Source organism: Mesoplodon mirus, assembly GCF_964341445.2.
Source record: "Mesoplodon mirus genome assembly, chromosome: 6".
In the NCBI taxonomy this organism is placed as follows: Eukaryota; Metazoa; Chordata; class Mammalia; order Artiodactyla; family Ziphiidae; genus Mesoplodon; species Mesoplodon mirus.
The window spans coordinates 95252029-95266154 of NC_138982.1; positions in this window are offsets into that span (position 1 = coordinate 95252029).

The window sequence follows — 14126 nt, forward strand, 5'->3', positions numbered from 1 at the left end:
TAAATCTTTTGTTTATCCTCTGTAAAACTGAATATAATAATAATACCTATCTCATAATATTGTTGAAGGTTTTTACTGAGGTCATCTATGTAAAACACTTAGTGCTTCCACATAGGAAGCACTCAATAGTGCTTGTTATATTTATTTTGTGCTTTTAGGGGACACTTGCTATTTTGGCTGCCCAGAAATCATATATTCTTCTTATGTGGAGGCCAGAAAGTTTGGAGTAGAGTGGAAACAAAGTGGAAATAATTGCTTTTCCCACCTCCAGAAGTTATAACATTGTCTCCTGGGATTTACACAAAAACACATAATGGGTTAAAGATCGGTATTTGTAATCATAGTGGAGATTATGAGGCAGCAAAGTGAAATACCTAGCCCTAGTGGGGTGGGGGGGTACTGTAGGCAGATGATTTCTTGGCTTCCCCAGACTCTCAACTATCTCTTCAATTCAGAGAGACTTCCTGGTTCTATCTGAGTTTCCTATACCTTCATGGGATCTCTCAACAGGCAGTAAGCTGATGCAATGATAGGACTCACCTCATTGTTTTGTCTCTAAGGAATTGTTGTCCTTGCTGCCTGTTGCCTAGTGTCTCGATTGTCCTTTATTTTTTCATATATCTTGTCTGTGTATTTTAGATGTTTCAAGTGGGAGCGTGAACCTGTTCTCTTTTATTTTCTCTTGACTGAAGTAGAAGTCGTAATCTAGTTTTAGTCAAGTACACAGCTCCAAATCAAGGAACTTTGATGAGACTAGGTTATATATCGATGCCCTTTTTTCCTATCTATGCTCTGCAATAGACTCACAAAAAATGACATTTTTACATAAGTAGAATTGGTTTCTGTTGTGTAACTCAGGAAATGGGAGGCTTTAAAAACTGTTGAGTATGGCTTCAGTTGTAATTGTGGGACTCTATTCCCCACTTAACTTCGAATCTCTAGATTCAAAGTTGATTTAATAAATATTTCTTCCCAAATATTCATCTGGCATTCTGCCCTCCTTTTGTTTGCTGAAGAGAGTAGCTAGGTGATACTTATAACTGATATATTTATTATTAAATATTTTATTTATACATTTTCATAGTGAGATGTTGACTTTATAAAATTGTGACATTACTTTGCACTATTGATATTGGACATGAAGGGGGAACTTAGTTAATATCATGGGTGCCACTGGAATTTTCAATGAACATAACTTGACCTGAAATACAAAGTCATCAGGATGCTGATTGTGGTGTTGTACCTGGTGTAGAATTCTAGCTCTTCCATTCTCAGACTGTGAGGATTTTGTTAATTATTATGCCCCTCATGTTCCTTATCTGTTAAATGGAGATCATAAGATTATGGTGAAGGTTACATAAAATAAAGCTCAATAAGTGGTATCTACTATTATTTTCTACTCCTATGCCACTCTTATTTAGGAAAAAATTATAAATTTTCCCAAAATGTCACTCTATGATATATAAAAATATAGATGCAAATTCCTTACAACAGATTTGAGGTATTGCTACAGTATCAAGACTACAGTGCAAAATAAGACCATGATCTTGATATTCCTCACTTATTTCTTTTTTATTTCTTACATAGAAATTCTACCACACTCAAGAATATTTGCTCTGCATTGCCTTCATTTATTCATCGCATGCCTATTTCAAAGGCTCTTTGAATTTCACTTCTCTAGCAGACACTGTTTCCTCACAACTCACCAAAATGTGTCTCTTCTTTTATTCAGCTACTACCTAAAATTGTATATTTTACAAAGTTCTTCACTTACCACTCAAGTTTAAGTTTGCCAACCTCTGCTATGTTGAGACCTAGTAAGTAATAAAGGTATCTCATCATGCATCACTTTTAATAACATGGACTTTACTGATTTTTATTGGCTTACCATTTGGTCTCCATATTTTAGTATTTTACTTAATTATTTGGTTTATTTTATTTATTTATTTTAAAATTTTTATTGAAGCATAGTTGATTTACAATGTTGTGTTATCTTCTGCTGTACAGCAAAGTGAATCAGTTATACGTATACATATATCTACTCTTTTTTAATTCTTTTCCATATAGGTTATTATGTAGTACTGAGTAGAGTTTTCTGTGCTATACAGTGGGTCCTTATTAGTTATCTATTTTATATACAGTAGTGTGTATATGTCAATCCCAATCTCCCAATTTGTCCCTCCCTCCTTCTCCCCTGGTAACCATAAGTTTGTTTTTTACATCTGTGACTCTATTTCTGTTTTGTAAATAAGTTCATTTGTTCCATTTTTTTAGATTCCACATATAAGCGGTATCATGCAATATATGTCCTTCCCTGTCTGAATTACTTCACTCAGTATGACAGTCTCTAGGTCCATTCATGTTGCTGCTCAGCCATAAAAAAGAATGAAATAATGCTATTTGGTTTATTTTAAACAACAAATTACTAAATATGAGTATCTATACATAGTGCTATTTTAAAATAGGGTTACAGCCTTTGGTAATTTTATTTTATTTAAGAAAAACATACTAGTTTAAAAATTCCATTATGATTTCCCTCTATGTCTACCTCTATATCAGAAGATGAGTAACATTGAAAAAAAAAAGGTGGTGATGAAGCTTAGCCCCTTTATTTATTTAACTGTTTTTTGGTTCTTTATTTAAAGAAGTGTAGTTTGAAGAGAAACTGCATTTTCATTGAAAAATAATATTGAACGTCTATTGTTTGCTGTAGTTTCCCATGTTTTTTGTCTTCACTCAGATTCTATAGAGTAATATATTATCTACATGTTCATAAAATAAAAGATACATATTTTTATTAGTCTAACCCAGTCTCTCCAAATAAATAAAGCAGCAATTAGAGCAAGAACAAGAGAGCTGTCTGTCTAAAGGCTACCAGAAAGAAATGTAAAGAGTCAATTGGTGTATACTCAAATCAAAGCCAATGCATATTTGAAAATCTGAAACAGTACAAACTCGAAAATACATAAAGTTGAATGTTTACTTGACTTACATTTATGTTACTTTTGTACTTCTATCTTATGTGAATTAGGGTTTCAAAATGGTGTTTCCATACTCTATTTTCTATCATTCAATGAGGAGTCTTGTCTAAACCTATTGATCAATATTCCTGACTAGCTCTCATCATGCATCTACAGAGATGTGTGTTTATGGGCCATCAGCTATTCTAGTGAATAATGATCTTTTATGAAAGGTTGTATTTAAATAGACATTCTTGGTATTAGAATGTACTATAACATAGCTCTTCAGAGTTCTCTATCAAAAACTAAGTATTACTGAACATTTATTAGAGTATTTAAGACATTGGCCTAGGTGCCAGAGCAATAAAACACGACAATAGCCTTTAGAGAATGGAAAGTCTAGTTGCAGAGGTATGGAGACACACTTAAACAAGTGAAAAATGATTCTTAAGTTATTGAATATCTACTATGTTCCAGCCACTTTTCCAAGTATATAAGATATAATGGTAAATAAAATAGACAAAGTCCATAGAATTATACTGAATGGAAGATAATAATATCCTTAGGAAGAGTTTAACTGGTTATTCGGAAATGAATTATGTGAATATCAACACAAGTGTGTAATTAATAAATGCAATATATGGATTTACATGTATGTTCAGCAGAAATAAAATTCAGTCCTAGGACAAGTGCACTTTAAAATCTGAGATTTTAATTATCTACTATAAATATTTTGACTATGTGTGATTTTCAACTTAAATAGACCTTAAATTTAGATAAGAGGAAACAAAATAGATATAAAACAAACAGTAGAGCATTTTCTTTAAATAAAGCCATTGGCTTTTGAATGTTTAATTTGATCATTTAAAAAACATACATCCATTCAGAGATTCTCTGAGTCCAGCTGCCTTACCCAGGAAGTAGATTTTATCAGATTTGAGACTCAAACTGATATTGGCAAATCATTTAATGTAACAAAAATTGATTTTTCTCATTTGTAAAATGGGTATAATAAGGATACCTGCCATATAAAGTCATTGGGGGATATTAAATGAGAAAATGTCATTTGTCAGTTTTACATATTAAATACTATGAGTTCTAATCTATACATAAAATACCTATTACTATTATTAAGATCTTACATGTCTGTCTTGTAATTTGAAGATCTTAGGATCATTTTTATAATGCTGATCAAAGCCACTCTATGTCACTTGAGTCTGTACCATTTTTTTCCAAGAGATGAGTGCTAGGAAGAAATTGTTATTTGTCAGATACAAAGCAAGAAAAACAGAATCTCATCCACTAAAAGAATAATTATTAGATCACATCACTAATAGGTATTATTAATTAACCATTTTTATGAACCAAACATTCATACTTAAGTAATTCTATGAAGTAAGTACTATTGACCTTGGCTTAAAGATGAAGAAACTGTGTTTCCCTGGTGGCGCAGTGGTTAAGAATCCTCCTGCTAATGCAGGGGACACGGGTTTGAGCCCTGGTCCAGGAAGATCTCACATGCTGTGGAGCAACTAAGCCTGTGTCATAACTATTGAGCTTGCGCTCTAGATCCTGCAAGCCACAACTACTGAAGCCCGCACGGCTAGAGCCTGTGCTCTGCAACAAGAGAAGCCATCTCAATGAGAAGCCTGCGCACTGCAACGAAGAGTAGCCCCCACTCGCTGCAACTAGAGAAAGGCCGCACACAGCAATGAAGACCCAACACAGCCAAAAATAAATAAAAATAAAATTAATTAATTAAAAAAAAGATGAAACAGGTTCAGAGTGCTTAGATGAATTGTAAAACGTCACATTGCTGATAATGAGAAAAATATTTCAATCTAGTTTTAACTATGTTCAAAGATTATACATAAAATTCTGAATTGGAGACTGTGATGGATATGGAGATGCACTGCCTTAGTTCTTCTGATGAACAGTTTGTTGTACCAATTGCTCCTTAAAGGATCCTTCAGTGATGGTGAACTCTGCTCAAGGCATAGAAGTTTCCAGGGTGGCCCACATTCAGTGACTGATGGGGCAAAGATAATTCCACTATTTTGACCCAACTCGAGACAACTCTGATGGGCTATTTTAATCCCAAAGCTTCTTGTGTGCTTGGTTGAGCCTGCTCGTATTATAAACTGAATTTCTTCTCAGCTTGATCTTGATTCCTCCTCCTTCTTCCACTAGTGTTGATTCCAAGAGTACTCCCTAAAATATCCTAAATACTAAGTCAATCTCAGGTTTGTTTCCTGGAGAATCCAACCTGCAACATAGAGGGTCAGTTAGAGAATGGTCTATTGGATCCTTTGGGCTAACTCTTAGTATCCCAGCTAATTTTATTTTATTTTATTTTATTTTATTTTGGAAGAGATGTTTTAGTGCTAAACTGTCAATTCACATTTATAAATACTTTCTGACAACTTCCTTTCTATAGATTTTGATCTGATAAAACAAGTGACAAAATTGACAATTTTTTATTTATGATTGAAAGTAAGTGAAATAAATTTTATACTCTGAAATAGATATCTTACAAAAAAGTCTCTTGGTGATAACATATTTGCAAAATGAACAATATCTGTCTGGTTTTGGTGTAATAGATGGACTTTTAGACTGTGGGCTGGAAAGGCTGAGTTTTTGCTTTGCTCATTCAGATAACTAGCTAGATAACATAGGGCAATTCTACCTTCTCTTAGCATCTTATCTCCAAAAATAAAATGTTTTTTCCTTATTCGTTAGGTCCCTTCCAATTCCAAGAATATTTTGGTTTTTTATTTCTGGTTGATCTTCAGAATTTTTTAGCATTAAGCCTCTCCATTTCCTTTAGTCTTTCTATGAAGTAGTTAATGAATTATAAACAATTACTTAAAATCACTAGTAAGGTTTTAAAGGAACCCTGCAGTGAATCATTTACAGTGTAAAAGATCACCTCCTAATTTATGTGTTTTGTAAACTCAGATTTATCTACTGGAATATGTTACTTATTCTAAGAAAATTTGACCTTTGACAGTGGGGTAGAGGTAACTTCTGAAAACTGTCACTCTTCGGAATGTAATTTTAAAGGTGAAAAATGACACCATATTGAGGTCACATTTTTAACATTTTAACATTCCTCACCAATAAAAATTCTCCAGTTTTTGTGACTGAGAATATTATTGCTGAGTATACTAAAATCTTTAGAGCTTCTGAACTGTATTCATCAGCAGTTAGTTATACATGTCCTTAAAGATAGCCTTGATATCCTTAATACCTTCTGAGAACACAGAAGTACACAGAGGTTTTATTTTCACTGCTTTGGGAATAATGTACACTCTGCTTCATTTCTCCAAATAAAACTATGTTAAAATTATTTATTTTGCCAAGTTATGTTGGAGGAAATATTTATTCTATCTACTTATCTGTGCTCATGCTAAAATATCAAAACTGATGATGCATTATGAGACATAAAATTTAACCAAAGAAAGATAATGCAAAAGCAACACCCCTGCAGGAAATGTGCTATATATTATGGATTATGTATAAATTCAAAATCTTAAAAATTATAATTTCCAGATGTCTCTTGAGCACAGTGGTAGAATATAAAAAAATATTGCTTGTCAAGTTGTAGGTCATCTATCTAGATAGTCTCAAAAATCAACTCTAGGAGTCTCTGAACCTGGCTACCTCATCTGCTTGAAGTTCCTAGATTTTCCTCATCAAAATTCATTGCTTCTCTTTTTTTCTCTTTCATTGAACTTTGTTTTCATGTCTGTTGCACTCAATTTCTTCTCTTTCTATTACATATATTTGTTTATATATTCTCTTCCCTTATTAGATTATAAACTTTTGAGAGAAGTTTATTGAATAAGTTTATTCACCTTCATGAAAATCTGATTGTACAATGCTGAGAGTAAGCACAAAATAGTATTAGTTGAAAATGGGTTAAATCTAGTCTGAACAACATTTCCATATTCTGCATTAACTTTTTATTTTTAACTGTAACCTTATATAAACAAACAGTCAGAAAGAACATAACACAACTTTGGTGATGGAATGTTTATAGCAATGAAAATTGTTCTGAAGAGTGGAGAGTGTTTTACAAGTTAGAATCCAAACTGAATATGATTATAATGCTGGAGAAGAAGTAAGAGGCATAGCTATTTTATGGTAATTGTTATTATCATATTGCAGATGATTTAATTCTTTACCTATAAATTTTAGAAACAAAATCTCTGAAAGTGAAAACATATTTTCAAAGTGCCAGTAGAACTCTTTGGAATTTGGCATATTGATCCTATGACTCATCTAGAAGTATGAAGAGGCAGAAATAAAAACATAACTGTTATTTTACAGTTGAACAAGTTATTTTACATTGAACAAGCTAAAGTCGGAAGGATACAACTAGGAATATCTCCTTTCCCAATGTTTTCAATAGCTTCTCTTGTGTTTTCCATTTCCATCCTGCAGCAAAACGTCTTTTAGGTCTCTGTACTTCATCATCAATTGCAGAGACAAAACTATCTCATTTATATGTAGTAAAAAATCTAGTCTTATACATGTAAAAACTTTTACTCCTTTCACCAATTTCACCCAGCCTTACCCTACTCTCCCATTCAGAGTGATGAAAGGGGTATTATCTGTCCTCCTTTTGTCCACTTTTGCTAGACTGCTTCTGACTCCTCCAGGACTGGGAAGGAATAGGACTATTAGCAGAAAAAGGCAATATTGGTGGTATTGGAATTTTGTGCTTGGCACCCTTTGTGTGGCTGGTGCCTGTACAATGTGTGTCTTGTGAAGTATTTTTCTTGACTCTTCTGAGAGTCCCCTTATTAGGGACCCCCATAGTGCATCCTTTACATGGGTGATAGACTTCTTGATTATATTTCTGTTATGTTCCTCAGCTCCTACACTCAGACTGTATGCCCTGAACAAACTATCTCCTGGGGTCCTCTTGACTCAGCAGTCAGCCTCCTTTAGTAGGGCTATTGCCAGATTGCTTATAGCCTGTTTAAGTTTGTAGTATCTAATTATGACACTGAAAACTACATACTTTTGTTATAAAATAGAATGATATTTAGTATAACATGACTTATTATGTGAAAAAGATGCCCAGTATGACTTCAAACTTGTTATAAATCCATATGGATGTTTGCACAAACTAGTAAAAGCATTTCCTTAAATATATTAAGAATATTTAGCTTTGAGGTTACAAGTGATTTTTATTTTCTTCCTTGTGGTTTTCCACATTTTTCAATTTTTCTGTGATGAACATTTATTGTTTTAGTAAAAAGAACAAAAGTAAATGTCTTTTGAAAAATAGCATTTTAGAGGATTTTGAGGTGAAAAACAAAGGTTATTTTGAAAGTGAATATTACTGCAGTGTCTGATGGAGGCAGCAACAGCACCAGAAGAGAAAGAACAGGTGATGTTAAATCAGAGTTTAGAGGCATGTTGCCCCCAAATTTATGTCCACCCAGAACCTCAGAATGTGACACTTGGAATAAAGGTCTTTGTATATGTAATTAAGGTAAAGATCTTGAGATGAGATCATACTGGATTCAAGTGGGCCCTAAATTCAGTTATTGGGATCCTTATAAAATAAAAGAGAGGCAGATTTAAAGCTCATAGAGACACAGACAGAAGTCACATGAAGATGGAGGCAGACATTGGAGATAACCAGCTGCAAGCCAAGAAAAACCAAGGGTTGCCCTCAACCACCAGAAACTAGGATATAGGCGGGGAACAGACTCACCCTCAGAGCCTCCAGAGGGAACCAACCCCATTGACACCTTGATTTTGGCCTCTGGCCTCCAGAACTGTGAGATAATCAATTTCTGTTGTTCTAAGCCTTAACATTTATGAAGATTTTTTGCAGCAGCCTTAGAAACAAATATGGTGAGTAAGAACAAGGAGCACATCCATTGGATGAGCAGTTTCTACCTTGGATTTACTTCACAACCTTTAAGGTAATATTCAAGAATATGAACTCTACAAAACATGGTGATCGAAAAATTAGGACTAAAAGAGAGAGTCATCAAAAGTTTGCTTTATGTTCTTTGTGTTGGATATGCAGAAATAAATAAGGGAGAAATGTAATATGTGAATGATGTTTCAAGAAGCTGTTTTCCACTCCCTTACTATGCCTTCGCATACTGTGTAACAAATGCTATGGGTGGAGTGGGTGAATTTTTTGGTTTTTGGGTTTTTGCTCATTGAATTTTTTTCTTTCCTTAAATCGAAAATGGCAAGTAATATTTTTTCAAGTGTTTCCTAAAAATGTGAATTGGACTGTATATGAAATATTTAAATCAGGGAGCTGCTTTAAAAGAAAAGTCACTGTTTGCCACAACACTTCCAACTGAGAATCAGAGGGTGGTAATAAATAACTATTACTTTAGAGTATTTCAATGTATTGAATAGAACAGCAAAACATATTATGAGCCATGATGATTATTTCAAAGAGACTGTTTTCCACAAGCATTGGTTTTCCAAGTCTGGGCTCTGGGAGATGATTCTTAGGCTCCATCCAAATCAAGGTGCACAGTGAATAATCAAGAAATCCCGGGTCTATTGTGTGGCACAACCAGAGTTCCGCAGCTTGAAATAAGATTTGTGTCGAATGACGGGTGTGAAGTGATATAATGTTGATATTTAGGATGTATATGAAATGCTGGGTCTCTGTTTATTTCTTTGCCCTATAATTGACCACTCTTAACTGAAAAAGGAGGAAGGGAAAAATAGTATAAATGAAAATTTAATTTATTAATGTGATTTGAGTTTAATGAGACCTTAATAAGTTATTGATATTATTTATTTATATATTTGATATGATAGTCATGATTTTATTAATTATAATAGATATTCTTTTTATATTAATATTCTTGGTTTTATTAATGTTGAAATATTTTAATTTGTAATTGTTACTTTTTTTTTTACTAAAGAAGTTCTAAATAACTTTACAAGATTAAAAACTAGTACTGTGAAGTTAAAAAAAAATCAGAAACCCTTTAAAAAACAAGTTCTTAACTTAGTGTTCATAATTATGATCTTTGAAATCCCTAAGTGTTTATGTTGAATTTTATGTGTATCTGCTCATTAATCGGGGCAGTGGCATCATAACTTTGATCATGTTCTCAAAGTATTAGTGGGCCCAGAAATATTAGGGACCACTACTCTGGACAGAGAAGAAAAATCATTGTACCAATAACCCAGAATCATTATATTCACTGAGTATTGAATTTGCTTTCAAAATTCTTGTAGACAAAGTAAAACGCACACAGAAACATAAAAGCTATATATAGTTCTTGTATAATAAAGAGGTACAATTTCATTTTCAGGGATAAAATTTTTTCTAAGTTTCAAGGGAAATCAATCATATGGCTGCTTCTATAATAAATATAACATAATTTAATTTCCAAATATCTTTGACAGCGGGATTGCAAAAGATATGAACTCTTTAAATTGATGTTTCTAGTGAAATAGAATGAAAGAAAGACTGAAGACATAGCTTTACTCTTAACTGTGAAGTCATGACTATGTGTTGGGGCAAGGGGGAGTAAGTAATATGGACCAGATGTAATAATATAGGACTATATCTCCAGCCTGGAGAAATGGAAGTTTAACATAACTTTTAGATGAACTTCCTTAAATATCAGAGAGAGCATGTGGTGAATGTCAGTCATTGCACTGTTGAATTCTTTGGCACTGGCCTAAAGAGAAGTTGGTTAGAAGGATCATTTATTCTAAGAAATTGGTTAGAGGGATCATTTATTCTAAGAACTTGATGACAATATTTATTGGTTTGTATCATGGTGAAGAGAACATCTAAATATGTACAGGTGCCGGCAATTGATGTGCGCCAAAACAAGATCAAACTTTTCTCAAAGGTGAATATTTTAGCTCAAACACTTGGACAATTAGTGCAGATGTTAGAATTAAAATTCAGGACTTACTAAGCTGCCTTAAACCATTTAAATTGTAATGTTGGGCCTATAGGCTATTAACTTTTCACAGAACTAAATATTGATGGGTCCACCAGAATATTTTTGATGATTTTATTTATATTATTGACTTAGACAATTGCAACTATTTAACAAAGTTAATATAGGTTTAGCATAGTTGTAGCAAGCTTTTTTTTCTCTTAGTGTTATTTTTTTCCTTTTTCACATCTTTATTAGAGTATAATTGCTTTACAATGTTATGTTAGTTTCTGCTGTATAACAAAGTGTGTCAGCTACATGTATACATATATCCCCTCCCTCTTAAGCCTTCCTCCCACCCTCTCTATCCCACCCCTCTGGTGGTCACAAAGCACCTAGCTGGTCTCCCTGTACTATGCAGCTGTTTTCCATTAGCTATCTATTTTACATTTGGTAGTGTATATATATCAGTGTTACTCTCTCACTTGGTCCCAGCTTCCCCTTCACCCACTGTGTCCTCAAGTCCATTCTCTATGTCTGCGTCTTTATTCCTGCCCTGCCACTAAGTTCATCAGTACTGTTTTTTTAGATTCTATATATGTGCATTAGCATCTTCTGCCCACTTTTGGATTGGGTTGTTTGTTTTCTTAATATTGAGGTGCATGAGCAGCTTGTATATTGTGGAGATTAATCCTTTGTCAGCTGCTTCATTTGCAAATATTTTCTCCCATTCTAAGGGTTGTCTTTTCATCTTATTTTTGGTTTCCTTTGCTATGCAAAGCTTTTAAGTTTCATTAGGTCTCATTTGTTTATTTCTGTATTTATTTCCATTTTTCTAGGAGGTGGGTCAAAAAGGATCTTGCTGTGATTTATGTCAGAGTGTTCTTCCTATGTTTTCCTCTAAGAGTTTTATAGTGTCTGGTCTTATATTTAGGTCTTTAATCTATTTTGAGTTTATTTTTGTGTATGGTGTTACATGTAGCTGTCCAGTTTTCCCAGTACCACTTATTGAACAGGCTGTCTTTTCTCCATTGTATATTCTTGCCTCGTTTATCAAAGATAAGGTGACCACATGTGCGTGGGTTTATCTCTGGGCTTTCTATCCTGTTCATTGATCTATATTTCCATTTTTGTCCCTGTACCATACTGTCTTGATTACTGTAGCTTTGTAGTATCGTCTGAAGTCAGGGAGCCTGATTCCTCCAGCTCTGTTTTTCTTTCTCAAGATTGCTTTTGCTGTTTGGGGTCTTTTGTGTTTCTATAGAAATTGTGAAATTTTTTGTTCTAGTTCTGTGAAAAATGCCATTGCTAGTTTGATAAGGATTGCACTGAATCTGTAGATTGCTTTGGGTAGTATAGTCATTTTCACAATGTTGATTCTTCCAACCCAACAACATGGTATATCTCTCCACCTGTTTGTATCATCTTTGATTTCTTTCATCAGTCTTATAGTTTTCTGCATACAGGTATTCTGTGTCCTTAGGTAGGTTTATTCCCAGGTATTTTATTCTTTTTGTTAAAGCAATGGTAAATGGGAGTGTTTCCTTAATTGCTCTTTCTGATTTTTCATTGTTATGTATAGGAATGCAAGAGATTTCTGTGCATTAATTTTGTATCCTGCTACTTTACCAAATTCATTGATTAGATCTAACAGTTTTCTGGTGGCATCTTTAGGATTCTCTATGTATAGTATCATGTCATCTGCAAATATTGACAGTTTTACTGCTTTTCTGATTTGGATTCCTTTTATTTCTTTTTCTTCTCTGATTGTCATTGCTAAAACTTCCAAAATTATGTTGAATATAGTGGTGAAGTGGGCACCCTTGTCTTTTTTCTAATCTTAGAGGAAATATTTTCAGTTTTTCCCCATTGAGAATGATGTCGGCTGTGAGTTTGTCATATATAGCCTTTATTATGTTGTGGTAACTTCCCTCTATGCCTACTTTCTGGAGGTTTTTTTTTTAATCATAAATGGGTTTTGAATTTTGTCAGAAGCTTTTTCTGCATCTATTGAGATTATCATATGGTTTTTATCCTTCAGTTTGTTAATATGGTGTATCACATTGATTGGTTTGCATATATTGAAGAATCCTTGCATTCCTGGGATAAACCCCACTTGATCATGGTGTATGATCCTTTTCATGTGCCATTGGATTCTGTTTGCTAGTATTTTGTTGAGGATTTCTGCATCCATGTTCATCAGTGATATTGGCTAGTAGGTTTTTTTTTATGACATCTTTGTCTTGTTTTGGTATCATGGTGATGGTGGTCTCATAGAATGAGTTTGGGAGTGTTCCTCCCTCTGCTATATTTTGGAAGAGTTTGAGAAGGAAAGGTGTTAGCTCTTCTCTAAATGTTTGATAGAATTCGCCTGTGAAGCCATCTGGCCCTGGGCTTTTGTTTGTTAGAAGATTTTTAATCACAGTTTCAATTTCAGTGCTTGTGATTGGTCTGTTCATATTTTCTATTTCTTCCTGGTTCAGTCTTGGAAAATTCTACTTTTCTAAGAATATGTCTGTTTCTTCCAGTTTGTCCATTTTATTGGCATATAGTTGCTTGTAGTAGTCTCTCATGATCCTTTGTATTTCTGCAGTGTCAGTTGTTATTTCTCCTTTTTCATTTCTAATGCTGTTGATTTGAGTTTTCTCCCTTTTCTTCCTGATGGGTCTGGCTAATGGCTTATCAATTTTGTTTATCTTCTCAAAGAATCAGATTTTAGTTTTATTGATCTTTGCTATCATTCCTTTCATTTCTTTTTCATTTATTTCTGATCTTTATGATTTCTTTCCTTCTGCTAACTTTGGGTTTTTTTTTTTTGTTCTTTCTCTAATTGCTTTAGGTGGAAGTTTTGGTTCTTTATTTGAGATTTTTTCTGTTTCTTGAGGAAGAATTTTATTGTTATAAATTTACCTTTTAGAATTGCTTTTTCTGCATCCCATAGGTTTTGGGTTATCATTTTTTCATTGTCATTTGTTTCTAGGTATTTTTTGATTTCTTCAGTGATCTCTTGGTTATTTAGTTACATATTGTTTGGCCTCCATGTGTTTGTATTTTTTACAGTTTTTTTTTTCTGTAATTGATATCTAGTCTCATAGCATTGTGGTCAGAAATGATACTTAATATAATTTCAATTTTATGAACTCTACCAAGGCTTGGTTTACCACCCAAGATATGATCTGTCCTGGAGAATGTTCCATGTGCACTTGAGATGAAAGTGTATTCTGTTGTTTTGGATGGAATGTCCTATAAATATAAATTAAGTCCATAT